Below are 16087 nucleotides of genomic sequence, written 5' to 3'. Positions count from 1 at the left end.
ACAACATAACCTTTATTAAGCTCAAATCACATATATAGTGACACATGAGTATACAGTGACAATGCATCTTTTACAAAGAGATATTAACAATTGTGACAGGGTGTTAAACTTTACATAGAAAATAGAAAAGAGAAAGAGAAGTGGAGATGAAAAAAGATATGAGACATACATTTGAATTGAGTGGGCGAATGATGATGTTGACCCGAAAAATAAACAATTTTTTTTTTCTTTGGCCTGAATAACCTGTTTGTTTACATGGATTCCTGATACAGACTATAGTTATGGTTTTTCCATTCGGTTCTATTTAAAACCCGGTGAATTTGATTGGTTAATTTATTTTTGTCTGCAGCGCTTCGCTGATCTGTGTGTAAACCCTGGAATTAGGTCAGAAATGTGCGTTTTGTTCGTGTTTTCACTGTTTCCTCTGTAGAATAATCGTGGAGAGTGTTTCATTTATAGATCGCATATTGACTAAACTTTCAAAAGTGACGTATAGATTTAAATTTTGTAGACCGAAATTGTCTGTTAATGTAATTCTACTTGGGATTAATTGGTGTGTTTAAATGAAGTAATGATCAAATGTGAAGTGACCCATTCACGTGACATTGACCGATGTTGTGTCAGGCCAGATTTACCATGCCCATGTTTGTTCCTGTGTCAGTGACCATGTGATTCGTAAGTAAAGGACTTTATGTTATTGTTTCAGCAAGTAGCTTTATATAATCATGTACTAAATTGTGTCGATTTGACCTGCAGTAGTGAGATTGCATGACAAAAAGTACTTTACTGTACATGTATTTGTGCAGTTGTGTAAATTTACACATGGCACATGAAATCAATGGTGAAAGGCATTGATGGGTGATGGAGAGGGGGGATGAGTAGAAGTGCTGCAATAAGTAATAAGTGTCAAGTGTCATTGATTAAAAAACATATTCCAGCAAGGTGAACAATAAGCTTGAGATATAAACATACATGTACATTGCATATAATTTGGCTAGTGCAAGGTTTAAAATATAAATCACAATTTGCTAACGACATTTATAAGTAAATCAGTAATTTCAAATTTGTGACATTGATATTTGTTGCCAGATTGAAAAAACATGCGTTAAAATATTTTAAACATGCAAAGTGAATGAAGTTAGGTATTCAACATGAACTATGATGTAGTAATACCAATATGTAAGATGATTAATTCATCTTATAAAATATTAATTGTTTGATTGAGACGAGATGCAAAAAGTACTGCATTAGACATGATTTTGTTCTCTACATAAATAAATTTATCAACGTGTTAGCGTTTAAAGTAATATTTTTGTGGATATGAATTAGTCTTATGAAGTTTAATTGTTGAAAAACATAAAAGATTACAAACATAATTTAACATATACACCAAGTTAAACTTATCAGCGGGTTAATGTTTGAAATAATACTTTTATGAATTTACATAAATTTTTTAAATCCTTTAAGGACCTTGTTGTCAACAATTCTTTAAATTTTAGGCCTAAATTAAAATTGAGTTTGTTTGCCCTTTACCGACCGACCCACTTTTTACCCCCCGACCCAAAAAATTTTATTGCGATTTCTGAAAACTTATTTTTTTTATTTTCGTTTTTTTCGACGATGACAAAAGAGCCGAAAGCAATATTTATTCATGCGCGTATTTATATCCCTGTCTATTATTATCGCCCCTGACCGATCTAGGTCGCTCCGATGGTTGGAATTTCATACGCCCCAGAATAGACAGTAATGCAAGCGACTATAACCAACATCGCGATCGGCGGTGTTCCGTGAAAATGGCCGAACGACATCATACTTAACCATTGGTTCGCGAAAGGAGTCGGACATATACGAGTTTACGTTCGTTGTACACATGTTGTTAACGTGATCCAAGATGGCCGACAATTAAAAGAAATAACGATGCTCAGCGAGAACAAATAACTATCGAATTTACGACGGACATCATATAATTAGTATCGATTAATGAAAAGAGCGTGTCATTCTACGATTGAGCATAGGTTTTAGATACAAATAAAACTCTCTTTTTTTTGCAAATGTATGAACTGAATGTCACAGAACAAGTGATGAAGTGTTTGAAAATTGGAATGCAGTCTACTCGCAAAGAAAAATACATCTAACAGTTACAGGATTTTTTTTGTCGAAAATGCAAAATAAAAGACAAACATGATTCAGGGTTCCCGCTGTCGATCGCCATTGGCGCCAATTGCGACAAAATTAAAAATCTGGCGACAAAATTTCGTAAATGGCGATTTAAAAAAAAATCGTCATTTTTCTGCATTTATATTTTCTTCAAATGACAAAAAACGCTGTGTTTACCAGCCGCTTTACGGCAGTTTTAATACTATAGATTTCCATGATGTAAGCGATACAGCTGTTATCAATGGAGCGTGGTGCTGACTGCATACTACCGCTAGGTGGCATGTTATGGTGATAATTGCGATTATCTGGGGTGTTGTTGCAAGTTATCTTAATTGGTCGGCAGTTTTATTGCTTCAGAAATAAGGCAATATTGAAATATGCCGACTTTGCGCTTAAATGTGAAGTGTTTGTCACAGTGTTCGAAGCAGATTCAAGACCATTAAATTGACAACAATGACAATCAAAAAGGTAAGTATCGAATTTTTTTTGAAAAATCGGGTGTAATTATAGAAAATAGTAAAACATTTTACATGTATTGTTTCTATTTAAACGGTGACATTTTTTCTGTTTCACTCGTCAAAATGGCAAGGTCAGAGTATAAAACGACTTTTAGAAAGTGAACTTTAGATTCTGCTAATTTTGAGACTCATTCAAAATGCAAACGTTCCCCCCGCTAACATTCACCGGCTAACAAACAAAAACCAAACAAAGACAGTTGTTTATCAGAATTTTATTTCCTTCAATATGATTTCCAACACACAATCTATGCTGTGTGAACTTTTTATATCCTCATCACTAATCAATTCATTCACTACCGAATGTACTGTTTTAAGAAAGGTAAACATAGTTAAGCACATGGAAATCAATTTGACATTTGATATACACAAATGCTTATTTTATTGGACTGTTGTGTTAAGGGCTCTATGTAGTAGGTCATATGCTAGCACCCATTTAAATTATTCATATACTTCACATTTATTGATTATTATTAGTATAATATTAATATTATATCTCCCTTTTTGTATTTTCAGAATACCATAAAGCTTCTGAAGCAACAAAACTGTGGCAACATATTCAGGCTGCTAAGAAGGTGTCAATCAACAAGAGTTACAACTGATTGAATGTGCCTTTATTTAATGAACAATTTTAAATGTGTTGTTATTATAAATACTACTGTTATTATATCAATTCCTTTAACATACTGTAAATGCTCATTTTTTTGGTATTATAATAACATGATCGTCATTGCCCAAATGTTGCCCCAGTGTGGCGACAACTTTTTTTATTTGGCGAAAGTAAGTGGCGACAACTTTTGAAAGCCCAGAGGGAACCCTGATGATTTGATTTATATGCAAGTGGATCTGTGTTTAATCAGATTCATGTGCATATTCTGCTTTATTATGTTTGCCACACTGAACAGTTTACTGTAATGGCATGTTAGTGAAATGGATATGTAAAGGTAAACTTATTTAATTTATTAATGTCTCTTAGCTAAATACATCGACAACACTCAAGTATATATGTTTAAAGCGTTAGTATATCCACAAACTGAAACTAACACCCACTGTCCTACAGTGGGACTAACCACCCTCTCCCCCGTTGCGCCTACACCGAAAGGTCCTGCAACGTACCTATCCAGATCCAGAATTTATTTCCCCAAATCAAGTTTTCATGCTTATGTTAGTTGCAATAATACAACTCCCAGCTATTGACCCTCTGAGCTGTACGTATGTACTCATAAAAGCTCAGAGCATTCAAGAAGAAATAATGCTTTATAATAATGTTCAGTTTGCACTTTTATGAATTTACTTTTCCATGCTGAGACTATGCACTAACCGGTCAAACACTTAAAGTTAAGGCCTGTAAAAACTTCAACAGGCCTGTGAATTGTTTCTCCTGGTAGGCAAGTCTGGCCTGTAAAATGTGATGGTCTTTCGCCACGTCTGAATTTTTCCATTAAAGGCTTTGGGCTGTCTTTCTACACTCCTTCAATGCTTGTTGCATGCTAATTAAGCCCAATTTAAGGGAAAGGTTTAAGTTAAAAATAAAAGCTGTCTGGCTGTTAAATAATTACAAATGCATTTGAGCAATTAAAATCATATAATGAACAAATATTTGATGTAATAAATAACACACAAGCATGCATTTGATATTAATATATGCAAGAAACAGCAAACAAGATAATGTTAAGCTACATAGGGCTTCGTACACTGCAACAGTGCTTTAATAAGTGTTTTAAATATTCATAGACTATTAGTGTATTAAAAATATAATTTCTCAAATAAAATAAAATAATTTTCCTACCTACCTACCCACCTGTAAAATTTAGGGTCGGTAAAGGGCAAACCAACAATATTTTAATTGTGGCCTTAGCGTATTTGTTCTACAGTAGTAGTATTTTTTTATAAACTTCCTTCTATGTTCATTAAAAAAGGGACATATAAGCATGCAGGCTTTTTCCGCCCTATGCCACGGGTCCGAAATTCGGCCCCATTCCCAATGCAAATCTGGTTGTTTTTTTCCCAATTGAAAAAAAATTCCCAATTAAAAAAAAAAAAAAAAAAAATTTTTTTTTTTTTTTTTTTTTTTTTTTTTTTTTACCCTTTAAATATATAAGTTGACCTGATCTGGTGTAGAAAATAGAAAGTATTGCATAATTAAATTATCTGTTGCCTTGAATTTGTTTTAAGAACTGTAAAATATGTTAATGATTATTTAAGACTTTCCTTTTTTTCCTCAAAATCCGGCGCTTCCCGCGATTTTTTTCACCTCAAAAAGGCCAAGCCTTTTCCCCAAATTCAGATTAAAAAACCTGCACTAATCACACATGTTCATAATATTTTGTAAAATTTTAATAATAAGTTATCAAAATAGTCGTTTTTTACCAGTTAACGGCTTCTTTGAAATATAAAAATAAATAATTTACATGCGATAATTTTTCCCAATTGAGCCAATTTTGCGATTAATTTTTTTCCCAAAATGGGGGTTTTCACGACGCGAAATTCCCAAAATTCCAGTGTGGCGTTTTCCCAAAATGGAGCGGAAAAAGCCTGGCATGTAGTGAAATTCATCCGCCACATCTCTGCATGTACAATGAGGGCATGTTCTCTCATTTATGGCTTGATTGGTCCATCTACCTGTCTCATTTGGGAAAAAGTGATTACCAGTTCTAAGTTGAATAAATAAAGATGATTCATATTTAGTTAGTGTGATTAAATATTTCTCTAATTCAATCTTATCCTTAAATATTGAATAGTTTAGGCCTTTTGTTGAGTTTTGAAGTGAGGTATGCCAGGTTGCTGGTATTGATCAAGTAATATGCCCTTTATAGTGTACTTTATATTTTTATTTTGGATTTGATCTTGATTTAGCCAGATGTTATTTCTGCCAGTTTGTGTGAAGATATTTTTTACATAATTTATCCATTTAGATTCAAAGTTAGGAAGGTTTAACATGTATTTATATATGAGATATGCTAATTTATCCGGTTTCCCAGTTATTAATCTATTCCAGTATGCAATCATTCTGCATTTTATAGTGAGATCTATGGGGTATCTTCCGAATTCTGCGTATATCATATAAAGTGGGGTGCTTTTTCTTAGATTGAAAATTTTTCTCAGAAATTCATTGTGTATTTTCTCTAGTAAATCAATGCTTTCATATACGTTTCATATACCAATACGTTGAATATATTAATTTCCGTAATCGAACCGATATAAGCTTTCAGCACGAAGTTAACTGTTTTGACCTAATGAAAAAAAACGCACGAACAAGGCCATATGGCAAAAACCACCAAACCTTGCGTGTTTTTTTGTAATAGAGGTGACGAATGCCTGGTTTATGTTGCCGAACAATAAGTATGACAAATAAGATTAGATTAAACGTCTGCTTGATTCACTGTGTATACAAGGGACAGGGTCTTCAAATTGTTTAGGTATGAAAGATCTTCGTGTTAAATTATTAATATTGAATATAATAACTGTACAGTTTAAAATGTCACCAAGATGTGTTTTTATTGCGGGCTAACGGAAAACGCCATTTCGTGGAATACATATGGAATATTACGCTAGTCAATTGTTCCAAGAGTTTGTATCACTCGAGTGGCTTGTGTGATGACGTATCACACGAGAGACGGAGCCTCGAGTGTGATGCGAAATAGCACAGGCCACGAGAGTGATACAAACTCTTGGAACAACTGACTAGCGTAATATTCCTTTTATTATATACAACAACTAACGAAAACAGTTAACAATTGTATTTTTTACTTTAACAAAACTGACAAAACAATGACAAAACGGTACGCCATAGTTTATTTAAGACGCGTATGAATACAGTTTATGTAAATTAACGTGTAAACATTCGAACCGGGAAAACAAAGGTTTCCGACACGCGTACCTTAATGCCATCGTTAATCCAATGTTTATAACAATTAAGTTGACAACTTTAAATTTTAATCCGATGTTTTTAAAAAAAAAACGTTGAAACGATGTGCACTTCCACTTCTGTTTCTTCCATGTCTTTATCGAAACTTAGTTTAAACCACACTATTTTATTGTATTCCTATCGAAATATACATTTATGCATTATAAACACACACTCCAAAATACGTTTTGAATTCGTTCTATGTTTTTAACAAATAGTTTACTGTTAAAAAACGCTACGTCCGACATGTCCTTAAATTCCAGAGTTTAGAAAAAACCATTGTGTTTCGTCACAAAAATGACGTCAAACGATGTACTACGTAAACTATTTCGTAATATAAAATACTCTATTTTCGGTGCGCGTTATGTGACGTCATTTTAAATGGGTCGAAGCAGTCCGGCTAGTATGGTAATACGGAATGGAAACAACGAGTAGCGTAATACGGGATTTTTTATTTCAACGATTGATACAATCTGTACTTTGTAAAAAGCATTAAACAGGTATATAATTAAAAAAATATGTAATGGTTGTATTACATGGGAAACAGGGTATAGCATGTGATGAATACATACATACATACATACATGCATGCATGGATGCATGCATGCATGCATGCATACATACATACATACATACATACATACATACATACATACATACATACATACATACATACATACATACATACATACATACATGTATACATGTATACATACATGCATACATGTATACATACATGCATACATGTATACATACATACATACATACATACATACATGCATACATACAAACATACATACCTTAAAATCGGAGTAGCTATACGATGCAGCCTTAAAAATAAGATGTACATTTCTGAGTACATTAAGACCTGGCTGATCAAACCTGTCCTGGACACAATGTATATCCAGATCAAGAGCTTTGAAGTAGGTGTGTCTGTAGTGGTCAGCCACGGAATCTGGGGGGAAATGAAACCGTTTGTGTATTTTTCGTTTTCTTGGCATCTATAGTTCATTGGCATCCAGATTCTCTGCCTTTTTTTAGGGAGAGGGGCAAAGTGTATATACTAAAGATTGACCGGACACCCCTGTCTCCGGGTTCCCTACGCTGTAATGGCAACGAATTTCACTAGATGATATAGATCTCATTTAGCCTCTTTAATTATTTTTGTTGATAGCCCATGAAAATGTATTGGCTCGAATAAATCCTTCGGCTTTCTTTAAGTATTTTCGTGCATGTTTATTCTTAGATTTGCAAAAGAAAATAATGAATACCCCAGATAGCAGACCGACGTTGGTCCAACGTCGGCATCACGTTGGCATGATGTTGGCGTTGGTATGCTAACGTTGGGCCTACGTTGGCAAAATATCGGTTGGCCAACTTAGGTTGGCACCTTCTGTGGTAGTATCTGCCAATGTTGGAATTCATTATTTGCAGTATAATATAGATTAATGCTGAGTAGAACTGAGCATATGGGATTTATAAAAAGATAGGAATGTCACGAATGGGCTTCCGTAGTTTTATATTTTGTGCAGAGGGGCACCATGATATAGCCCTTTTTTAATTTGAAGAGACAGGGTCAAATGATTTCGATACAAGATGATCTGCCTCATACCTTCAATTGAACATCAGGCAGAAATCAACATTTGCACAAGCAATGCCGTCCTAGTTACGGCGTAATATTGTATTTCTTAGGTTCAGCTATAAGTAGGGGTTTCTTGGACTATTCATTTCCTTCAATATGTGAACGAAGGGCATATAGCATTTTCGTGTATTTTTATTATTGCAACATAGCGATAGTTATCATTTTACTCACTTTGATGTCTGTGATTGTTTGTACCATCGGAAAACAACGAAGTTATAAAACGGATAGAATTACATTAGTTTTGTATTGAAAATCGGCGTTATTTTAGCTCGGCTGTTTTCGGAGAAACCCGAGGTATTGTCATAGCCAGCTCGTCGTGCGACAGCGCGATAGTACGATGGCGACAATACGATAGTGCGATGGTGACAATGCGATAAAACGATGACGACAATGCGACAATACGATGACGACAGTTCGATAGTGCGACGGCAACAGTGCGACAATGCGATGATACGATGACGATATTGTGACAATATGATGGCTAAAGTGCGATAGTACGATGGCGACAATGCAATAGTGCGATTGTACGATGGCGACAATGCGATAATACGATGACGACAGCGCGATAGTACGATGGTGACAATGCGTTAATACGATGAAGACAGTACGATAACGCGATAGTACGATGGCGACAATGCGATATACGATGTCGACAGTACTATATGACTTTTGCATTGTCGCCATCGTACTATCGCGTTGCCGCATTGTCGACATCGTACTATCGCATTGTCGCCATCATACTATCGCAAGTTTTAATCAAAACGCTGAAAGCGTAGAGAGACTGTTTGAAATATTTAAGACTTAGAACTGAAACTCGATCGTTTTGTCTAATACACCGTAACGGTTAGTAATGAGCGGTATATTCCGAATATTGCAGCAAACATGCATGAATGATAAACACTTCATGGATTTCTTTGCCGCCACTGCTTTGATCGTGTTACACCATCGCCTCTTTGAAATTATTTATATAATTCAATTATTTTTAGAGGCACGTTTTCAAAGCGGTTTAATATCTTACAATTGCTGTTTTTGTGTGTGTAATAATGATGGCCGGAGTTGTGGTTTCTTGTGAACTGCAATCCTTTCATTGTGATCTACATTCATTATATGAACGCTGAAGTTAACATTTCTCACAGATAAAAGATATGTCCTGGACAAACATTAAGCATAGAAACTTTTCAAGTCTGAAGGTCCGTCATTTTTACAGTTGGTATGATTGAATTGCGCAGAGAAAAGAATTGCCGCAAATATATTTCTAACCAAAAAAGCATACAGAGTACGGTTGGGTTTTCGTAATTATCAATGAAGTAACAATTATTTGTTTAATAGTGTTGAATGAAATACTGAACCACTGTATGATACGATGAGCAAAGTTATATTAAACCAATACATGTATAGTATTATAGGACTTTGGGGGCCAGTCTCAAAGTTTTAGCATGGAGTTTTCTTGTTTAGCCCAAAAACCTCCTATAAAATACATTTCTTTGTTTAGGTACGTGCACGCATGCACGTTTGCTTGCCTACGCACACGCAATTCCGCAGTACAGTAATGTTGAAGTAATTTCTTTACTCTATTCCTTAGAGTTTGCTAGAAACTAAGTATTTAGAACTGTAAACTATTAACTAGTAACAATGAACGTAACAGAGTTAACTGAGTGATCCCGCAAATAAGGTTAATAAAAGAACTGTTAGTAATCAACGTCTAATCTCAATGAATTCCTGCCAGAAAGAGACCGATTCGCGCCAAGAGCACAGATCTTACCAACTCGTAATAATCGCTCTGGGTTACAATCCACTAAACCCATAAATCACAACACTCCTCCCCACTTTAACTGAAAAGTTTTCGGCCAGGGGTGAGCAAGAGTGACTAATGGCATTTTCATCATTTGTTGATCAACGAAAATCCTAACAAATGCCCTGCTCTTTCTGTGGAACCTACTTTTCATTGGCGAGAAGCCCTTATGATCAAATTCGCCTCTGGAGCAACTGTGTGTTGGACAATGAAGCCCAAACAAATGCTCCTGTATCAGCTGGATGATTTCCTAAAAAAGCCCCAACAGGTGTTTGTTTATCTGTGGGCAAATAAGCCCCAACAGATTCCTTTGACCTCTGTACCGGTTCTTTTTCAGCAGGTCTATCAGCATCCGTGAGCGAAGATGCCCCAACACACGCGTCTGACCTCTGCAACGGTTCAGCTTGACCAGGCATACATCCGCTCCTCTCACTGGGTAAAGAAACCCGAGCAAGTCCAAGGGTTTTCACTCCCTGCAACAATGACACTGTCCCAAGACTGATCGGCACTCCAGTTGTTTGGTTCTTCGCCTCAGGCTGTTCCTTCACGGAACCCGTAGAAATACTCGACCGAGGGCTTTCCAGCAACTTCCTAGATCCGAGCCCAAGTCCATGTCGTCATCCGATGTAGACGCCAGCAAGTTTTCCTCATCCAGCACCTCGTTCCCCAAGTATCTCAAGGTGGGAACACCCTCACGGATATCCCGGCTGGAATCATATTCTGGGACTACCTTGGAGACCTTAGCCTGAGGCAACTTCCAGACATTGTCGCTGATCCACTGCCTGGAGTACGCCTGGTACACATCTAAGCTCGATGCCAACATCATTAGCCAGTTTTTAGTGGTCTTCTTCACAGTGAATGTTGAAGCATTTATTTTCCCGTTGGCCATCGCAACCATCTCCATAAGCAGCTCCTTCGCCAATTAACGATCTGATCCCGCCAGAAATACTAAGTCCTTTGCAAACTGGTCAGGATCCGGATGGAGCCTGCCTTTTCCCAGGAGATTTCTAACTTCTCTTTCCATATTTGCATTGTTCGCCATTGCTAAAATAGAGAAAATAACATGATTAGTTATTACCCTTACACACAGTGCATCTGTACTTGTCTATGTCAAGTGCGTCAGTCGGTGAAACATTCACACAAGACCCATGATACCAGGTCTCACAGAAATCACACATGATCATAAATCGTCCACCCCAGGGTTTACGGCACACACAATGACAATCTTCTTCATCAGCACTCACAGGAGAAGAATTCACACTTGAATCTCTTGTTTTCTCCTGCGTAACCCACGCAGGTAACTTTCGATCCCTGCATGGCATCATCCTATCATGGTTCACCACTAACAAAGAGTTCCTGGTTTTGACACGATATAGATACGCTGATAACTTCTTTACTATCAATGCTGGCCCTTTCCATGGCGAACACAACTTCTTGCACTTTCCTTTCAGCACCGCCGTGTCCAGCAGATAAACAACATCACCTTCCGCATATGGCCTTTGCAGCACCCGGAGATCATAATTCCGTTTCATTCGCTTTGAGGAAGTCTTCAGAGTACCCCTAGCTACTTCATGTGCCTTCTGGATCTTTTCCACCAGATTCGAAACATATTCTTCGGTGTCTCCACACTTTTCTGCTATGTTAGGAAACATCAATTGGGCAGGGGTATTCACTTTTCTCCCCAACATTAACATGTTTGGGGTAAAGCCCGTACTTCTATTAACCGAAGCCCTGATTGCACCTGCGATTTGCGGAATATTTTGATCCCACTTGTCCTGTGCTTTTCCTATAAAGCAGCGCACTGCATCCATGAGGATTCTGTTAAACCGCTCAACTTGTCCATTTGAAGAAGGTCTGTATGGCGTGGTCCGAGACTTGTGGATATGGAGTGCCTTGCACACAGCCTGGAACAAATTACTCTCAAAATTCCGGCCTTGATCCGAAAATAATTGGAACGGATATCCAAACCGGGAGAAAAATGTATCTATCGCCGCCTTTGCAGTAACCTCGGCTTTCTGAGAAGGCAGTGGTGTGCACTCAACCCACTTGGTAAACTGGTCAACCATCATCAATATAAAGAAGTGAAACTCCAGCTGCTGGAGCAGTATTGAATTTTCATTAAAAACAATTAGTTGGTCCTTTATTTAAGGCAAGTGACCGATTGCCCAAACAGTACAAAACAGCACAATACAAACCAACATAAACACAAAATATGAATAAAGCTGGGGTCACCGCCTTGGAACGGTCAATGCAAAGCATTGGGGGTTTAAACCTGGTTATAGAGCGCTCAACCTCACACTTGGCCCAGCAATATTCATAATACATTAAAGTGTAAATAAAATTTAACGGCATAGCATTGTAACTCAAATTAAACAATAATAAAAGGGAATTAAAACGCATTCAATTTAATTACTAGATTGCATTGAAGATACAAGAGTAACAGAATTACAACTTTTTGACGAACGATCAAATAAAACTATTAACAATTGTCAACTACATTCCTTCTTTATAGAAAAGATTTGAGAATGTAGAATCATAGAGTTAATATCTCAGATAATCATCGCGCAAATACAGGAAGAAGCAGCAATAATGGGTGTAAAAATTCCATATTACATAGCTTGGTTGTTTATGTGACTGCTAAACAAATTAAAAATAATTAAATCAAACAAGAAACGCCTATCAGAGAGAAAATATAAATAAAATGGAACATTATAAACCCAATGACCTATGCATGTAGATTACAACTGGGAAAGTCGGTCGTATGACGTCACAAAAATCCATAATGACATAATGACGTGAACAAATTCCAAGGGCAGTACTAAATAAAAATATTAATGGGGCTGTGCTACTAATAAAACAAGTTTACGTGATTTAATATTAAGAAGCAAATGAATACAAATGGTAATACCATTAAAGCGACATTATTGGAATCAAACAGTATATAGGTGTTTTGACAACTGAAGACAGAAATGATTTGATGTACGATTTGAGTCCAAATGTAGTTTACATGCAGATTTGTTCATACGACACAATGACACAATTTTATTCAACAGTGAAAAATGCCTATAATGTAGTATTCATGCAGATTTGTTTATACGACACAATGACAAAATTTTATTCAACAGTGAAAAATGCCTATAATATCACTAATGATTCCAAATTTTAAGGGAAGAAAGATATAGTGAATCGAAAACCATCAAACACGTGTTTTTAAGTACATAAGCATCGTATCCTTTTGATAAAAACAAGTTAATTAAATTGAAAAGTTTAATATGAACATTTGGTTTAACATATTTTAATTTGCGGACACGCTTCAAAACATCTCCATAAAATGATGGATGGGAGATTCCATTATTTAAATGCCATTTTAAAGAAACATTATATTTTGAAATTAAATCACCATACTTAGAGTAAAATCTAGCAAATTTATTTCTTAGGTTATGATACAAAAAGCCTTGTTTTATTAATTTTTTAGTTAATATTAGATTACGATCATTAAAATCTTTAATACACGAACATGCTCTAGCATAACGTACCAACTGCGAAATGTAAATACCATAGGAAGGTCCTTTAGGGATGTTGCCATCTAGAAACGGAAAATTCACAATTTCAAAGTTAAAATCGTCCCGTTTGTCGTATAAACTAGTTTTGATCAAATTATTATTAATAGTTAAATGTAAGTCTAAATACGCAGCGTCTGTATTGGATATACACGATCTATTTAAGACTAGTTCTTTTGGGTAGATTTTGTGAATATATTGTTCAAATAATGGATTATCTAAATTAAGTATGTCATCAATGTACCTACTAGTAAGGTTAAAACAATTAATCAAATCTACTTGCTTAGTTTTAGATAATTCTAACATAAATTCGCTTTCATAACAATATAAAAAAAGGTCAGCTATAAGTGGCGCACAATTAGTACCCATAGGAACGCCAATAATTTGTTTAAATATTTTACCATTAAATTCAACAAACAAGTTATCCAAAAGAAAAGTAAGTGCTGCACAAAAGTCAAGACCAGTCCAAATGATGTAATTATCTAATATCTGATTAGTAAAAAAAGCTGTTTTAGTGTTTAAAGCTAGATACAAACATTTCTCTCTAGCAAAAGTTTTTTCAATCAAAGAAACAAGTTTGGATTTTATTAAAGCGTGAGGAAGCGTTGTATATAGTGTCGAAAAATCATAAGTACTTACCTGTGACACCTTATATTTTTTATTTTCAATTTTATCAATAACTTCTAAGGTGTTTTTTATTGACCAAAATAGGTTGATATTACTATTTTCATAAACTTTATTACAAAATTTAGCTATATGATATCTAATAGCACTCAATGCAGATGTAAGATACACTGATAATTGTTTGGTGGTACAAGACACTGAATTAGCGATAAAACGACTTTTATATGGCGTCTTATGTAATTTAGGTATCCAGTAAAGTGATGGCAATTTCTTGTCAGTAGTATTGACTATTACATTTAACTTTATGCATTGCGCAATATGGTCGGTAATAATTGCATTAGGTTGCTTATTGTACTCACAATATGATGTAGTTTGTGAAAGTTCTAGTGAAATAGTTTGAACATAAAACACTCGTCATATTATGATAACATTATTAGCAGCCTTATCAGCAGGAACTAAGACGAATTTAGATTTTAAGTCTTCAAGCAATTTACAGAGATTTTGTTTATTAAATTTAGGTGAATGTGGTAGGGCCAAAGGATGTGTATCATAAAAAAATATTTTATTCATGGCCATACTAAATATTTTTGTTTTCCAATCATTGAGTGCAGTAATTTCAGCATTTTCCTTCCTGCACCATTTAGTGCAATAATCATGTAAGGATGTTACGATATTCTTAATGCAGTCATCAAAATCAACAGGAATAGGCAGCAAGCAATGTTCATTCCCTTGTGCAGTCTTCGGCAAGGGTCCCAGAAAATCAATATGCACACGCTCCATTGGCGCACCTGCTTGATATTCTGTCAGGGGCACTTTTCCATAGATTTTGTTCTTCTTGTTCCGATTACATACGTCACACGTGAGCACATAACTTTGCACGTCCTTAGAAAGATGATACCAAAAGAATTTCTCTTTAACTTTTGCCTTTGTCCTGGCCACACCTTGGTGACCCGATGAAGGAATGTCATGATGTAGTTCAATAACTGTCGTTTTAAGGCTGTCCGGAATAACCAATTCCATATCACCTGAGCCCTCCTTCGACTTGAACACCACTCCATCAACCAGTCTGAAGCATTCTTAATTGATCCAGAAAAACTTCACCTCTGCATTTGCGATAAACAACTGCCCTTCATCCGGCTCTAAACCGTCCTTAAGCCAATCCCGAAGGAACATTAAACTATTATCTTGCTCTTGTGCCTTCTCCAGCTCTTCATAGGAGAAACCCCAGCATTGCAGCTTGCCACTATCTGTCACATCCGACACGAACACAGAACATGCACAAACGTCCTCACAAACAAGTGAAACACTAAAACTAGAGTCATTGTTCACTGGACCCTCCACTTTGATGGTTGACACTCTGTTTTGATCCAGTTGTCCGGGGCAAGTACGCCCACTTATACAACTGGCATCACTTGTTGATGGTCTCATAATCTGTTTCCCTCCAGGATCCCAGACAATGTTGACCTCCATGGATGATAGATATTCAGTGCCATCAGGGAGTAAAGGAAACCCACCTGATGCACTATTGAACTCTGGGGGTAAAGGAAACCCTCCCGAGGCACGTTTCAACTCAGGGGGTAAGGTAAACCCACCTGATTGCAGCCTTTCACCACTTTGCACAGTATTCACCTCCTGAGCATTAATCGCAACCTGGGACTTATTATCCTGTTCAGAAACAGCATCTTCCGCTTTGTGTGCGACTGACAAACCCACCGCTTCATCCACTTCCTCTGTGAATTGGCTCCACTGCTTATCAGCACGAACACAATACGCGCAACCTCCACAAGGCAAGTCCCTTGGCTTTACACCGGCCACATACGATGGACAAAACGTCAAACTGTCCGGAACACGTGAAAGTCCGTCGGCATTTCAATGCTTAGCCCCAGGTCT

The 16087-nt window shown here is 36.3% G+C and overlaps 1 protein-coding gene across 2 annotated transcripts in view; it reads left to right on the top strand.

Annotated features, from left to right (window-relative positions):
• Positions 1–427: 427 nt before the first annotated feature.
• LOC127853745 (bile acid-CoA:amino acid N-acyltransferase-like) overlaps positions 428–16087 on the top strand; it is a 74797-nt gene continuing 59137 nt past the window's right edge. Inside the window, exon 1 of one of the 2 annotated variants that reach the window (XM_052388511.1) lies at positions 428–675. The gene's annotated coding sequence lies outside the window, so the exon portion shown is untranslated. The remainder of the gene's footprint in view (positions 676–16087) is intronic. The other variant, XM_052388510.1, reaches the window with a different exon arrangement.

This window comes from Dreissena polymorpha, chromosome 12 (genome assembly GCF_020536995.1).
Source record: "Dreissena polymorpha isolate Duluth1 chromosome 12, UMN_Dpol_1.0, whole genome shotgun sequence".
Lineage (NCBI taxonomy): Eukaryota > Metazoa > Mollusca > Bivalvia > Myida > Dreissenidae > Dreissena > Dreissena polymorpha.
The sequence above is the reverse complement of the archived record's forward strand: the minus strand, read 5'-3'. Positions and strand labels throughout refer to the sequence as shown.